Source organism: Piliocolobus tephrosceles, chromosome 9, assembly GCF_002776525.5.
Source record: "Piliocolobus tephrosceles isolate RC106 chromosome 9, ASM277652v3, whole genome shotgun sequence".
In the NCBI taxonomy this organism is placed as follows: Eukaryota; Metazoa; Chordata; class Mammalia; order Primates; family Cercopithecidae; genus Piliocolobus; species Piliocolobus tephrosceles.
Genome location: NC_045442.1, coordinates 62,811,088 through 62,828,587, shown reverse-complemented (window position 1 = coordinate 62,828,587; position 17,500 = coordinate 62,811,088). Strand labels below are relative to the sequence as shown.

The 17,500-nt window shown below is 35.9% G+C and overlaps 1 protein-coding gene and 1 pseudogene across 3 annotated transcripts in view; both read left to right on the top strand.

Moving 5' to 3' along the window:
• Positions 1-17,500, top strand: part of CTNNA3 (catenin alpha 3) — a 1,813,915-nt gene that overhangs the window by 1,018,003 nt on the left and 778,412 nt on the right. The gene's annotated exons all lie outside the window — the stretch shown is intronic.
• On the top strand, positions 16,527-17,348 carry LOC111537946 (annotated as a pseudogene). The gene has a single exon (XR_002730156.2). The product of XR_002730156.2 is annotated as a 40S ribosomal protein S6 pseudogene (transcript).

The following is a 17,500-nucleotide window of genomic DNA, read 5'->3' as shown; positions in this document are numbered from 1 at the left end:
TATAAATCAGATACTCTCTATGTGTCTATTGATGCACCAGGCATTGTACTAGAGACACTATTAAAATCACTATTAAAACATAGATTTTATAATCAAGAGTCTTAGAATCTGATCAAGAAGGCAGACCCACAAGAAAACGATAAAATGCAATGAAATCAACATTGAAAATGGAGGAAAAATAAAGTTCTTAAGATCACAGGGCACTTAAATTGACTTGAGGAATCAGAGTGCAAAGATTTTTGCACAGCATATTTGGAGAACATTGAATGATTTGATACACTGAAGCCAAAGTATAAGTGCAGAACTGATAGCACAGATCATGAAAGATTGTAGTACATAGAAAGCAATGTAAATTAATGACATTTCACCACACACAGACTTTCTATATTATGTTAATGTTAAATGGTTGCACAAAAAGGGAAAATAAAGTTATTTGAAATGATTTTAACAAACAATTGTCAGCAACTTAACAATCAATTGTCAAATCAATTGTTAAAATGATGTTAATCAATTGTTATGTGAATTTCATTTAACAAGTATTCATTGATCACCTGCTATGACAAGCACTGTTTTAGGCCTTTGGGGTACATCTGTGAACAAAATGAATGAAAATCACTGTCCTCACAAAGCTTACATTCTCTTTATTATAAGTTTATTTTATATTATTGTATATTTTATTATTATATTTAATTATATTATAATTATTATAGTTTTATTATAAATTTATTTACTATAAATTACTATATATACAAACATGTATTGCTACACATAGTTTCACATATAATGGGGAATATACTGTATTTTTTGAACAATTTAAGAAATATTCAGTGTTAATTTTGAGTAAAATAGGTCTTTTGCCTCTTTTACCTTAAAATTTAATTCTAAGATTTGACTCCACTGTAGTCAATTAACAATGGAGAACTGTTAAGAAATTACATGCAAATGAAATAATATTTGCATTTTGGGAAGAGGACGCAAGGAGTGGAGTTGTTTGATAGGTAATGCCTGAGACTAACACTGAGGAAACTCATTAGGCTGCCACTGTGTGAAAAATAATTCAATAAAATAGGACAATAAGGCAATTGCAACATTTAGGATTATTGAGACAGAGAGAAGGAGTTTAAAATCATTCCCAGGATTCTGCATTAGATAATGAGATGATGAGTAACAGAAAACAAAAAGGGTTAATACAGGTGAAAGTACTTTTATATCCCTTCATTTAACGTTCACAGAAACTATAAAAGTTTGGTGCCAGTGTAGCTGTACAACTTGTTGGCTTTTGTTTTTCTTCATAACTTTAGAAGACCTTTTGGTTCTGTCTGTAATATATAATCATGCCTTAAAGCTGATTACAATTTTCACTGTTAAAGATTCATACTTTGGCTACCTTTTCATTTATTACTCACAACCACAGACTGGGTTCATAAGGGCAGGGGTAGAAGCCATGGCTGAGTAGCCAGAGAATCTAGAGCTGCTGTCAGCAAATTGAATCATCAGCATTCTCAAGGAAATCACCTGCTGGCTTATTAAAGTTAATTGCTTGCAGGTATCAAGTTCCTTAGCCAGAGCTATCAAAGTCGCTGTGAGAGAGGTGATTAAGACTGTGCTGGGAGCTTGGCAAAGCTGGATGAGTACCATCTCATGGGGTGTCTTAGCTTCAGGGAGACTGCTTCCTACGTCCACATTGTTTGTTTCTTCCTCCTTGTGCTTCCACCATCCCCTACACCGGTCCCCTCCGCATGCCAACTTATCCAGGTAATGTGTTAATTTTGATTCTCTAACATTTGACAGGCATGTGTTAAACATTTATTTCCAGCCTCAAAAAGCACTGAGATAAATAACACAGCCTCTGCACACAAGGAACTTCCAGTCGAGAATAGGAGACAGGCTTTTAAACTTATGATTATAATACTATGCCATAAATTCTAGAAACTGGTTAGTCTAACATACTATAAGAAGGTATAGAGATAAGGTATATAGTACATATATATGTTTACATTTTCATTATCTGCCTTTGGGGACTGGGATAAAAGAAGATGGAAATATTTACCTGTATCAGTCGGAGTCCTCCAAAACGAATTGGCTTACATGGTAGGGGCTGGCAGGTCTGAAATCTATAGCGTAGGTTTTATATAAACTCAGGCAAGAGTTGATGTTGCAGTATTAAATCTGAAATTTGTAGAGCAGGTTGGCAGGCTGGAAACTCAAGCAGATTTCTATGTTAGTCTTAAGGCAGAATCCCTTCTTTTGGGGGATACCTCAGTTTTCTGTTACTGTTTTTGTTTGTGTTTTTATCTTTTGCTCTTACGGCTCCCAATTTACTGTGTGAGGCCCACCTACATTATCGAGGGTAATCTCTTTAATTAAAGTCAATTGATTAAGAAATGCTCACCACGTCTGTAAAATACCTTCACAGGAGCATTTAGATAAATATTTGACCAGACAGCTGGGCACCAAAGCCTGATCAAGTATTTTTGGTTTGGTAGGCCAAAGTCGGGCGAGGCACTGCAAATGTATAGAAGTTCCAACTCCAAGATATATTGAAATTATTCCCTAGGATAGCACTTTAAAATTCAAGCTTATTCCCAGGGTAAAGACATCAAACACCTAGGTAGTGCCATGCTTAGATCCAGGAAAGAAAGGTCTTTGTCATGGGCCCCATGCATTAGAGGGCCCCACATATGACAAAAACACAAACATAAATGCCTCTGTTACCTCACTTCTGGCCTGCAGCACTGGCTCACTGCAATCTGAAACATTCACTCTCATGATTAATATTATTTGGGCTACCAGAAAATTCTTCTCCACATTTTTTCTTACATCCTAGTGGCGAAAAGATAGCAAAGCTCAAATGCCATAAACATTTGTAGTTTGAACTGCTGTCAACATGAGAGATGAACATCTTATTTTGCAGCAAGGGGGTGGGGTGGGCTAGGTTTGAGCACTATAAAGAAAATATACGTAAATTATTTTCAGATTCTTCCTTGTGGAATGAACACACCAAATCATTGCATAATCAAGGATTGTTTTCCTAGGTAGAGCTGAACGTCACTTTTCTTGTATCTGTTCATGTTTCATTGGTAGATTTGAAAGTCCAGACAAATTAGCATAGCATTTGTACATGATATGTGTATTTTGAATTATTAAATAAATCATACTAGTCCTATACTTTTCTATATGTGGGGTTAGAGAAAATATGAAGTGTGCTACCAGTTCTTCATATTGGCAAGCAAATGGATAGTGGATGCTCAATGTTAAATGAGACAAAATTAAATGAGAAAATGTCAGCTTTAATGAAATATTCTGAAATTAAAATGTGATATTCCTTATATGCATTTCAGTTTTTGACTTAATAGATAATTTGAATATTTAAGAAAGAATTATGAATTTTTAATTCATAATTATTTAATTTTTAATAAAATATATTTGAATTTTCTAACTTCAATACAATTTCATTTTAGTTTAAATCCTTTGGCTCATCACTGTCAAGAAATTAATTAAAAATCTTGACCACAGCAATGTAATTTTGATGAAATAAAGAGGAGGAATATAAATTTTATGGAATACTTGTGTTTATTAATTAAGCTGGTTTCATTTTATTACTTATATAAACATTGCCATCTCAACAAGAGAATGCCCAGGTATGCTCTCAAATATTAAATTTAATATCTTTGACATTTTGCCAACTTTTAGTCACCTAAGAACTATTGCCTTACACAATACTTTTCATTTGTCATCAAAAAGTATATATTTAAGGCAGCACAGTGATAGAACATATTTTATTAAAGTTTCTTAGTTTTTAAATAACTTCTAAATATTTAAACATGTGGTCTGTGGACCTCCATTTCTACTGTTGGTTTGGGTCCTGCATATCTAGGAGTGGGCTCACCAATAAGCAATTGAGACAGCATCTAGGAGGGGGCATGAACATCCTCAGGGAGCCATGACTATTCCAAGAGATGGATAACAATCTTTAACTTGTGAACTAGGGGTGGGAGGATGTGAGGTGGGATAAGCAGTGCCCTTTCTATTTTTTCCTATGCCTCCTTGCCCAGTAAACAGACTTTCTTTCTTTTTAAAGAGCTGGATGTAAAAAAAATTTAATTCAGGAAAATTATGTAGGTGGACCTGGAAGAACTGGAATAGGCTGTAAGTAAGTTATTGAAATTAACCCTCAGAAATCATTCTGAAAAAGGGGACATTTGAGCTCGATCTGGAAAGATGAATAGAACCCCTCCAGGTGGATGAATTGTGTGTGGGAAGAGGTGCACTAGGAAAAGGCAAAAAGGCAGAAAAAGCAGGTTGCTTCACAATATTTCAAAACTTTCATATGACTAAAACACTGGGTGGGAAGGAGGAAATGGAAAGAGAAGGGCTGAAATATGAGAACAGAAAGGGTATTACACTTCTTCCCAAGAGCCTGGCTTTTATCCTTCAGAAGAGACTCATTAAAGAAGTTTTAAGCAAGCAAATGACATGATTGGTTTTGCCTTTTAAAAATATGACTTTAGAACCTTGGTTTTCAAATTTTAAAATGCGTGATAATCACTTGGAGGGCTTGTTGAAACACAGATGGCTGGGCCCCACCTCCAGAGCTTCTGACTCAGTAGTTCTGGGGTGGAACCCAAGAGTTTGCATTTCTAACAACTCCTGAGTGATGTGATGCTGCTGATGTGGGAACCATACTTTAAGAAGCACAGCTCAAAAAAGCAGAGGTGGATGGTGAATGGTTTAGAAAGATGAATCTACAGAAAGTAGACAAGATATGGGAATTAGTGCAATAAAGTTGGGAAAAATAAAGAGAGTTTTATGTAAGCAGTGATGAAGGGTCTAAATAAGAGTTTTAAGAAACAGTACCTAACTGAATTTGCAAGGTCTGGATAAGGAAGACACAAGCGTTGAGGATAAATCTGTATCTGGTTTGTTTTTGAAGGTATGGAAGAGCCCAGGTCTGTAATCTAGAGAAAGAGAGAGAGAATGGATTTCCGTGTGTAGTCATTGGTGTAAAGGTGCAATTTAATTGAATATCATGCAGCAACTGGATTACTGAACTTTGGGTGTGCTGAACCAAAGAAGACGGAAAGTTATTTACTTACAGAATATACTAGCTCCATTAGAAGTTTGACGTCAATATAGTTAATACGCGAATGTTATTTATCAATAACAGTCAATACACCATCACGATTCGATCATTTTGAGTGTGGTTAAGGATTGGTGTCCTCTTTGGAGAGTGCCTCAAGCCTTTTACTTAATTACTGTCTAACAAGGTAGATCTGTCAGAATGGGTATTTTTACTTCATTATATTCTATCATGTGATTTTTCTCTCTAGTATATCCTTCTACTTTAAAATATTATTTTAGGCTTAGCAAAATTAATATTACTCTATTTAACAGGGGGCAGGATGCATGTTCACTCTTAATATTTGAATGAACCAGGGCAAGAGTATAAATGAAGGTGTCCCCTTCCATTTGTTGAAATACGTAAATATGTGAAAGTTATAAACCAAGCCAACAAACTCTTAAAGAAAATATGTTCTGTTCTTCTACCTTCACAAATAGAACTAAATAACTAAATTTTCAAAATATATGGAAGACTATGCCTTTCATATAATTTAAACTTGGCAAAACATCAAAGATGGCTGAATTTGCTTATTCTGCATCTCTGGGATTTTGGTTGATGAGCGTGTGGTGATTACATGTATCATAAAATACAGACAGACATGGTTCCTACATGTTATATATTAATTCCACTATATTTCTTACATCATTTTAGTGAAATTACCAAGTAGGTTACTATAGTAAATTTTTACATAATTAATATTTTATTGACAGTAATGATTTAAAGGATTAAAATATAAAACATAATTGTATTCCAGTGCTCAAAATTTAAACATAGTTGTATCAAAAATGTTTCTTCAAGAAAAATACAAAATTACAAAATTAGAAATGTTTACTTATTTTCTAAAAGGCTTTGCCAATGTAACTTTTAAAAAGATGGTACATATTGGCCAGGTGTAGTGGCTCATGCCTGTAATCCCAGCACTTTGGGAGGCAGAGGTGGGTGGATCATGAGGTCAGGAGATCGAGACCATCTTGGTTAACATAGTGAAACCCCATCTCTACTAAAAAATACAAAAAAATTAGCCGGGTGTGGTGGCGGGCGCCTATAGTTCCAGCTACTCAGGAGGCTGAGGCAGGAGAATGGTGTGAACCCGGGAGGCAGAGCTTGTAGTGAGCTGAGATCCAGCCACTGCACTCCAGCCTGGGCGACAGAGCAAGACTCCGTCACAAAAAAAGAAAAAAAAAGTACAAATTATGATTAATGCATACCCACACTCAAAATTGATTTAATTAAATGGACAAATTTAAAACTTGTCTAATCAGTAACAATTTTATAATGTTTAGAATTCATTGCTTATAGAAATATTTGATGTCACACTTCAAGAATGATGTTTAGACTTATATGTAAACATGTTTAAGAGTGACATAAATTGTTTAATATTGCAAAATATTCCTCAATCACCATGTGGAACTATTGTGACTATTGTATGAACTGCTAAAATAAAGGATTAGAACAAGAAAAGAAAATACTTTGTATACCTGGAGCATAATACCAAATGCAAGAAAATATTGCATCTATCTGAGATGATTTAACGAGTTCATTAATTTATCTTTTTCTCTTCTCTCAGTACTTCCGTTGCTCATAGTCTTTTCACAGTGGGAAACTGTCCTTCTTGAATCCAGACAGGAACACAACCCACAAACCTTCACCTTATTTGGGCACATTCCCTTTTTTATTTTAAGACTTTAAAGAAATGGGCAACAAATGTGGGGAAATATTTCCCCAGGATCTTAATGTTATCATTCAAGGAAGCTTATATTTAACACACAAGAATGCTATTTCATATGGCAATGACAGGACATAATGGAAGGTTTTCAGTGTCAAGTATCAATACTATTACTGTAGATACTTTAAAAGATAAAAATACTAAATTGTAACTTTCTTTTTCTCAGCACACTCCATTCAACTCCTTTCCCCTCTACAAGGTTTGATCTCTTAGACATAACTTGTTTGATGGATAAAGTGCTCTCAGTAGTTGTTCAAATTAGATAAATCAAATAATACATTCCTTACATTAAAGTACAGAAACTCCTTAAGGAGGCTGGAGTTGAGAGTAGAGGGGAGGTTAGAGACACTGGCCTGAAAGAGGAGTATGTAACGAGGAGGAGACAGTAACTGGCTATCTAGAGGGGACTGTGTGAAGAAAGGAGGGTGTCCTAGTAGGTTAAGGCTGCTTTTAACAAAATATCATAGACTGGCTGGTTTATAAACAGCAGGAATGTATTTATCACAGTTCTGGAGGCTGGGAAGTCCAAGATCGAGGCATCAGCAGATTCCATATCTTGGAAAGGCCCATTCTTCATAGACAATCTTTTTCCTGTTACCTTACATGGTAGAAGGGGATGAGGAGTCTTTCCACAGCCTCTTTTGTAAGGGCATCAATTCTATTCCCGAGGGCTTCACCCTCATGACTTAATCACCCCCAAAGGCCCCGCCTCCTAATACCGTCATCTGGAGGATTAGGATTTCAGCATATGAATTTTGAGGGACACAAACATTCAGAGTGTAGCAGAGGAGAAGGGGGAAAGGATGAATGTAGGTGGATGGAAACTGGGAAAGAAGGAAGAAGAGAAGAAAGATGGAGAAGGGTGTGAGAAACATGGCAATTAGGAATTTGTAATGTATGTTTAAAAAATAGCAAGGAGTACAGTGTCACAGGAAGGAAGTGAGCAAAGGAGAGAGTAAGAGCAGCTAAGGGCAGAGAGGTATCAGGGGACCAGTTGAAATGGGGTTTTGCAAGCATAATGAGTATCCTGAATGATATGAGATATTACTAGAGGGTTTTATTGGGAGAAGTGACTTGAGTTTTAAATGATGATTCAGATATGATTCGAGAATAGAATATAGGTGGACAAGGCTTTTATGAGAAAGATTCTGGGTTACTCTGAGGTTAGTCCAGACATAAGAGCGAGAATGAGACTCTGTGGTGGACCTGGAAGATGCCAGAACAGTTTTTATTGCTGTACTGTGACAGTGTTGCCAGGATATAATCTATTAGTAGGGAACCAGCAACCCAACACTGTGAATTGGGCTTCCAACTCTAGGTGACCATTTTCGTTAATTTCTTTAATTAAGATCTTTATTGCTCACAATGAGGACAAAAACCAAACAACAACAAAAAGGGCCTGCCGGGAACCACACTCTAAAACACTTAAAATACCAATCTGCTAAATATTGTCATATAAAAGAGATTCTCTGGTTAGAGTTACTTTGGGAACCAAAACTGAAAAGGAAAGATGCCATTAGTGATTAAGAGAGATGGGAAGTGAGGCAATTGCAGGAACCAAGGTGAGGGCCCTGCTATTGAATATTGCCAGAGGAAGAAATGATTTGAAAAGATTTTGGAACTTATTTCTGTCTGTTGAGAAGGAGAAATAAGATATGGGCGGGCACAGGCATTAGAGAGACCCAGATCATAGCAGCCTGCTAGCTTTGTGGTGCTCGAGCCTCCTGTGTGGAGTTAAAGCTCTGTTACCTTGAGGGTTTCAGAGAGAGGTTCGAGAAGTCCCTAGAGCGTAAGAAGGATCCCTTACTTAAGGTCTTAGTATACTAGTAACACAGAAGCACCCAGCTTTCCCAAAACTACCAGAGACACTACCTCGAGAGTGGTTCCTTGATGTTAAGTAAAGACGTAGGAAATAAGTATAGGCATATGAATGATTATATGCTCACTACAGTTGTTACTGTAGTGTAGACACATTATAAGGGTATGAGCTTATTTGTGGTGCAGTCTAGCATAGGTAGCTGAATGTGAGATGTCTTTTCTATTTGTATCAGAGGAAATGTAAAATAAAATCATTCAGCATGAAAATGTGTTGCTCAATTTTCAGCAAGATTTTCTTATGCTACTATAGAGCTCCGAAGGAAAGAATCACATTCCGGTGTGTCATAGCGTTAGTAAGCCAATGAAAGTTGACAATATATTCTAATGTCTAATGCCATGTGTGAATGTGTTTGTGTGTGTGTGTGTGTGAGAGAGAGAGAGAGATTAAGAGAGACTGATTTGACATTTATGAATAACTTCTCCATATTTTATATTTAGAAAAAATTGCTAATCACTTTCAGCTAAAGTTAAACCATTCCTAAACTGGTGACTGACTACCTTCTTGAATAATATGGAAATATCAGAGCCAGCTGATTTGGGATAACAGCTCTTTGGGACAATGAATTCTTACTCAACATGCAGTCTACATGTTTGCCTATCATTTAATTCCTCCCTCTTTACTCATCAAAAATTTTAAAATCCTGTGTTCTAAACTGCCTAGGGGAATTAACTGATATAATTTTGAAGTACATGTTTTTGGATATTCCTTGTTTTTATTGTGAATCTCAGCTTGTATCACATGTTTACTATTTAGCATTTGAGTATCTGCAGAGAACTTAGCAGCATCCTTCCCTTTCTAAGATTTGCAGCACACATGTGGCTAATAAATACGAAGCTGGATGATATAGACAACTCCATTGGCTCTGTTTCAGCTCTACCACTGTTGGACCTTGACAAGAGGCATTAGGAAAATTTGGTTTTGGTGTGAAGGAGGTTCTTGCTAGGTTTTGCCTAGCAAAAATGGGCACAGTCAGAAAAGATGGCTGGGGCCAAGGCTTGGGGAAGGCAACAAGAAAGAGTAAAAACTTCAGCCAAATATTCTAAATAGTAAAAACATAAGAAAAGTAAGAACTTTTGAAAGTAAGGGTTGGGTGCAGTGGCTTACTCCTGTAATCCCAGAACTTTGAGAAGCCAAGATGAGCAGATCACCAAGGTCAGGAGTTCGAGACCAGCCTGACCAACATGGTAAAACCCTGTCTCTACTAAAATTTACAAAAATTAGCCAGGCATGGTGGCACACACCTATAATCCCAGCTACTAGGGAGGCTGAGACATGAGAATCACTTGAACCCAGGAGGTGGAGGTTGCAGTGAGCCGAGATCACGCCATTGCACTCCAGCCTGGACTTGTACTTCTCTGTCTCAAGAAAACAAGAAAAGAAAAAAGAAAAGCCCACCCAGTATGTTGTTGAATGGGTAAGGAAGCAACACAGAGAAGTACAAGGAAGAGAAAAAGCAGATTGAATAATGGAATAAGGGACACCTAGGAGGATACATTATTAGAGAGGTCAAGTACTTAAATTCATATATTTCATGATCTATAGCTGTTTTTCTTTAACATTTCAATTAAAATTTCTGAAGTTTCTGAAGCTAAAGTTAAAGATAAAGTTTGTTCTTTATCTTGCTGAAGTCTCTTACTTTTTTTTTTTTTTTTTTTCTTCTTGTTCACAGTGAAAGGATGAATAAAGTTTCTTGAAGAGACTAATTGTGTATTCCAGGTCCTGTATTGCTTGACTATATGCAGAATATATGTTCTAACAAATCAGTTTGAGATTTGTGTCAATTGGTACAAAATAGGATTATGTTCACTCACCAAAAATGTCTTTGGGAGTAGGTTTCCACACTGCCTACCTTGGGTGGCTAACTCTGAATCTTTCGATCTACAACTAGAAGAAAAAACTGCATAAACTGCTAACACATTTTTAAACATTCTACAGCAAGGCATGGATGAAATTAGTAGTATATTTAAAGCATGTTCTATAGATAGAAAAAGCTATGTGAATAAAGAAGTGGTATTATTTGCAACCTACCTGATACAAACAGAATTACAAAACTGTAATTGTAACAAGCGCATGACAAAGTTTTAAGATTTATTTCAGTGTTGAATTATAAATATCTCAACGAGTTTAATTCTTGCCTCAAACTATATTTAAAATTGCAACTTTTAATGTATCTTAAAATATATTTGAATATAGGTCTAGAATATATATTGACAACTTTAGGAAAAAATTTATTAAAGAGTTTCATATATAATTATGAATGCTTTAGGAGCCACATATAAATTTTTCTAAATTCAGCTTAGCTTATTGTTAAAGATTTCTTCATAATATTATTGTGAAGAAAACTTTATTAATTATCACAAAGATAGGCTAATTCTTCATTATCATCACAAAGATAATGAAATTATCTTCATTAAAGATAATTTCGTGTACTCTAAACAATCTAGGCCATTCCATCATTCTGGGCAGCAGAGCATGTCATTAATGATAGATAAAATTTGAGAAACCAAATGTTCTATCAGTTAGAAAATGATTTTTTCAAAAGGGAAAGCCAACTTTTGGAGTATCTAGTGTCTTGACTCTTTTAAATTTCATTCATGATTATAAATAGTTTTAAATATTTTAAATAAGTGTCAATCATGTGATTGCCCTTATAGAAGAGTAGGAAAACCTTGAAGAAATGATTCTGCTGTGACCTTGAGATGCTTTGCAGAAAAAGAAGTGGAATGTGTGAAGACACCATCTTCCACACTGGATTTGCCAGTGACTGCTGTTGCCCTAAACACATCTTTTCATGTTTCTGGATCTCAATTCTCACATCTATTTATGAGAGTGTTTGCCAGATGGCTTCTAAGAACCCTTCCAGTTTCAACATTCTATGTCACTACAATTGGCCTTGATCTCAAAGGATGGACACATTGACACATCTAATTTATTTTTTATGAGTATTTTATTAGGGGCAAAAGCAACGTATAGTGTTATTAGCTTCTTTCTTAATTTCTAATAGCATTTCAAACGTCGTCATTGTATATTTCTTACTACAGTAGTGAAATTTACACATTAGGGTTCTGATTTGGTTAAAGAATGGGAGGCACATAATCAGCCATGTTTGCTGGTATTGTACCTATCCACACCTCTTAATATGTATTTCCTATTTTACAAGCCCAAGGAGTCTTAAAGAGTGGGCACTGAAATGACCATGTGTTACCTACATATAAAAACATATATACTAGTTGATCTCGTTTCAATTCTTGTTTGTAATAACCAACACCAACTTTTAATATAATTCATACTTTTGTAATCAATATAAGTCAGTGGAGAAGTAATGAGGAATAAGTATTTTTATTTAATGGTAGTCATAAACCCAGGTATCAAAAAATAGATGCTTTTTCTCTAAATAATTTCTGTTTTGAGACAGAATGGCAAAAATTAAACCTTAGCCATTTGGCAGCTCTCTAATTTATGGGGGTTTCCATATTGCCAAGGGATGATGACCTTTATGCTTCCATTTCATCTGACATTTGCTGAGACTCATTATCCTTTCTAGTCATTTGCCCATGCAAGTTGCTACTGAATCAATGCTTGTTCCTGTCTACAAGTCCTATCTCAGCTATGTTAATGCCCCTTTTGGAAGATGGGAGTCATGTTCTTGTGCCACATCCAAGCACAGGAAATTCTATGGACTGTTGTAGGTCCATCTGAGGAGACACAGAGCCCTGAAACAGACACAGAGCAAGCCATTCTACCCTGAAATCTTATTTCCCTACATTATAGGTTTTCACAAGTTCATATAAAGTTGTGTATAAGGTTCTGCTGCTATGTTCATGAGTTTGGTCTAGAGGAAATGAGGCCTGGGAGACTGCAAATGCCAGATCCTTCCTGGTCTTTACAGGGCCTAGACTTTTTAACACTAAAAACTTCTAGTGTATATCACTTGGTGAGGTGATAAGTATAGAATAAAAGCTCACTGGAGTTGGGGAAAATAGAAAATACAAGATAGAAAAATGGAAAAGAAAAAACATGGGTTGATATTTCAAAATTATTATCCCACCACACAATGATTAACTCTTTACAAATGGCATCTATTTCCATGGTAGTGGTGAATTCCCTGGATAAGGAAGCAGAGACTGAGACTAGTCAGGAAAACCTTACAACCTTATGAGGGATTTCTGCATTGCCTGGGTGGTGAGACATGATCAACTTTGGGGTCTCTTCTGGCTCTAAAGTCAGTGATACTCAGTAAAAATATTATTTGAGAGAGCTATATCTTTCCTAAAATTTGATGACAGCTCTCTGACCTCTTGTTATGGGCCAAATTGTATCTCTTCCTTCTTCCTCCTCATTCATATGTTGAAGCCCTAACTCCTAGGACCTTACTTGGAATGAGAGTGCATTTGGGAGATAGGGTCCTACAAGGGGTAATTAAGACAAAATGAGACTTCTAGGATGGGACTTTACCTAACATGACTAGTGTCCTTTTAAGAAGAGGATATTTGGGTACACAGAGATTCTAGGAATATTAGTTCGTAGGAAAGTCCGTGTGAAGACAGAGCAAGAAGGCAGCCACCCGCAAGCAAAGGCAAGAGGCCTCAGAAGAGACTAGACCTGCCAATACCTTGATTTTGCACTTTTAACATCTAGAACTAGGAGAAAATAAATTTATATTGTTTAAGCTACATCCAGTCAGTGGTGTTTTGTTTTGGCAGCACTGGCAAACCAAAAAAGCTCTGTATGATGGTCACATCTAGACCTTGTACACTATGTTCCCCAGGAAAGGCTCTTGCCAGAGATGATGCGTTTTATAATTAGTGGCAAGAATTATTTTTAAATATATGCTTGAGATTTTCCTGTTTCTATAAAGTTTATTTGTACCTTTTATAGTTCTTCAGAAAAGAGAAATCAGCTAAGACCCTAGACTGAGTGACTTTAACATTATGACAAATGAAACGATTGATATTTCCTACCAATTATGACTGAATACAACAGAACACTTTGTCCTAAGTAAATCTGTAAAACATTTTGAAAAGGCTTAAGTGGGTTTCAAAAGTGCTTGATAATAGCTTTGTTCTAAGGAGGTACGATGTGAAGACTTGGAAAGTGTTGTCTGTAGTGATTGTTTATATCCATCGTAGTTGCCTAGTTAGTTAACACCAGCTGACACATGAAAGACAGTTTTGAAATAGATAGCTTGGTTTTCTACCACCTTATCACTTCTTTATTATCCATGTATTTCCACCCAAGAAATTGGTACTCTGAGTTAGTTTCTTTTCTATTAATATTAAATGAAGTGTTTCTATTAAATCTCTAGTCCAAGGATGTAATCTTAAGGATACTTGGTGCTCCCAACATGTTAGAATCAATAGGAAAGACATTTATGGATTCCTACAATGAAGATGAGCAGCTAGGGAATAATTCAGGAAATCTTATTTAATTTCTACCTTGCTAGATACTATACATGATACACAGAATGTAAGAGGGAGCCCTGCCTTCAAAGATTTTATGATCTAGTTGCTAAGACAAAAAAAATTAAAATGTAATTATTACAAAAGACTGTAAAAGTGGCCATGCCTAAAATGCACTGTGGCCATCATTGCCTAGATATTAATTTTATAAGCTGTTCTTTCTCCATATGTTGTATACAAAGTGGATGTAGGCTAAATCAATATGAATGCTGCTTTTATAGATATTAATAATATTATCTAATAGTAAATTTTTCTAACTGAAGTTTGTTTTACTGATTGAAAAATACCTTCCCAATATTTTTATCTGGGAACTCTAAGATAAATAAGAAATTTTTAAAGGGTGGCTTACTTTTTATTTAAACATCATTAAATGCTTAAATCGGACACATAAGTATTCTTATTATTTTAAACATTCTCTCTGTCTCTTTAGTATTGATATCTTTTATAATCTTCCTGTGTGTCTCTTATATTCTCTGCTAATTCTGTTAGCCATACATATTATAGTATTTTGCAATGTCTCTTTCCTACTAATGTTTTTGTATTTTCAGTCTTGGTTCTCCTTCCTGCAAATTTCACACTTCATTCTACTGAAACACTCTCTCATTACTGTGACTTCAAATAGTTTTTTCATTATGGTGTGGACATTTACAGACAAACTGAAACTTTTATTTAAACTGTTGTGACCCCCCCCACCCCAGTTTTCATATGGACTGCATGGCCGGAAGAACTATGTATGCATTTATTCCTCATAATCCAGTATTAATTTTTAGGGTAAAGGATTATCTTTCTACCAGTGTTATCAGGACGACAACAGCCGAAAAAGCAAGCTGACATTTTCCTTCCTATTGCCATCAGTTTAAACAACAGATTATGTTTAACTATTCTTATTTAACTGATTGAGGCAGTAATGGCTTCTGTGTGTTTTTTTGATCCACTGCTGATTGGTGTGTTTATGTACACAGTCAATAATATGCCCAGAAATGAGAAAAATCTCTGTCTTTGGAGACTGAAAATGTTCCTTCAAAAGATGGGCTAAAAGTGGGCCTTGCAAGACTTGCATAGGAAGAGCAGTGGAGCCATATGGTCCAATTAAAAAAAATAAGATAAGCCATCTTTTGAGAACAATGAGTAGATTAATTGCATGAAAGCTGCATTTAAGAGTGAGTATAAATATTTGTTGAAAGGAAGGAAGGAAGAAAGGAAGAAGGAATGAAGGATGGAAGGAGACAGAGAGTTGCCAAGGGAGGACAACTGGTTTATTTGGATAGACTGGAGAATTTCAATTGTTTTTTGTAGGCAGTAGTAAACCTGGGGATGTTCTTGTTTCTGTTGCACACTGATGATGTATGAAATGCTGTTCTAGAGGCGGAAGAGGTTTACCACAATAATTTAAAATGTCACAATGTGAAGTATGGTCAGAGACTGATAACAGAGGGAGGATAATACACTACTTGAGTAAAGATTTAGCTGAAAAGATGTATTTGCTATGAAGTGATGTCAAAGATGACTGGCTTGAAAATACTTGTGTCTAGGAGAATTGTGTTGCTTAGGATTAGAAGGGATTCCTACTTTATAGAGAAAAGTGAATATTTTTGTTTCAAAAAAGAGGTGGGAAGATATAGTTGAGCTAGAAATGAGTAAAGGGCTAAGACAAAAATCAGTATAACCATGGGTACTATTTAGTACAGACAGTATTCTTAAAAGGATCAAAAAAGAACATGATAAAAAGTAAAAATGCAAATTGAATAAAATAATATAATTTAAGGAAAGAATATTGTGCTTCCAAAGAAAGATGGAGTAATAAACAAATACACAATTATGTTTAGAGATGTCAACACCTCAATCTCAATAACTGATAGAGCATTCAAACCAATATATTTAGTTAAGGATGTAGATGACTTAAATGGCATTATTATCAATTTAATCCAGCTGACATTTATACCTTCCAACAAAGAAAATTCAAAGCCCAGATGGCTTCACTGATGAATTCTACCAAACATTTAAGTAAGAAGTAGTACCAATTACCAATTATATGCAATTATTTTTCAAAAAATTGAGCAGAGAAACTACTTCCCAACTCGTTCTCTGAGGCTAACACTATCCTGATGCTAAAACCAAAGACATTATAAAAAATTAGTAAATATATGGATCGATATGAATATAGATGCAAAAATTTATTTTTAAAATGCGGGCAAATCGAATTCAACAGTATCTAAAAGCTTAACATATCCTAATGAAACAGGATTTATCCTAAGAATACTAGGTTAGCTAACATTAAAACAAATCAATGTAAGTTTACCATAGTAACAAATTAATAAAGAAAACCATATGATTCTCTTTTCTGTGGCGCCTCGGAGGCGTTCAGTTGCTTCAAGATGAAGCTGAACATCTCCTTCTCAGCCACTTGCTGCCAGAAACTCATTGAAGTGAACGATGAACGCAAACTTCGTACTTTTTATGAGAAGCGTATGGCCACAGAAGTTGCTGCTGACGCTCTGGGTGAAGAATGGAAGGGTTATGTGGTCCGAATCAGTGGTGGGAACGACAAACAAGGTTTCCCCATGAAGCAGGGTGTCTTGACTCATGGCTGTGTCCGCCTGCTACTGAGTAAGGGGCATTCCTGTTACAGACCAAGGAGAACGGGAGAAAGAAAGAGAAAATCAGTTCATGGTTGCATTGTGGATGCCAATCTGAGCGTTCTCAACTTGGTTATTGTAAAAAAAGGAGAGGCTATTCCCGGACTGATTGATACTACAGTGCCTCGCCGCCTGGGCCCCAAAAGAGCTAGCAGAATCCGCAAACTGTTCAATCTCTCTAAAGAAGATGACGTCCGCCAGTATGTTGTAAGAAAGCCCTTAAACAAAGAAGGTAAGAAACCTAGGACCAAAGCACCCAAGATTCAGCGTCTTGTTACTCCACGTGTCCTGCAACACAAACGGCTGCGTATTGCTCTGAAGAAGCAGCGTACTAAGAAAAACAAGGAAGAGGCTGCAGGATATGCTAAACTTTTGGCCAAAAGCATGAAGGAGGCTAAGGAGAAGCGCCAGGAACAAATTGCGAAGAGACGCAGACTTTCCTCTCTGCGAGCTTCTACTTCTAAGTCTGAATCCAGTCAGAAATAAGATTTTTTGAGTAACAAATAAATAAGATCAGACTCGGAAAAAAAAAAAAAAAAGAAAACCATATGATTATTTCCACAGGCAAATATATGACCAAATTCAACTAAAGTAAACACTAGGAATGGAAAGAAACTTCTTCAACTTGATAAGAGGGGTCTATAAAAAACAAACATCGTTAGAGCAGCAAGACTGGAT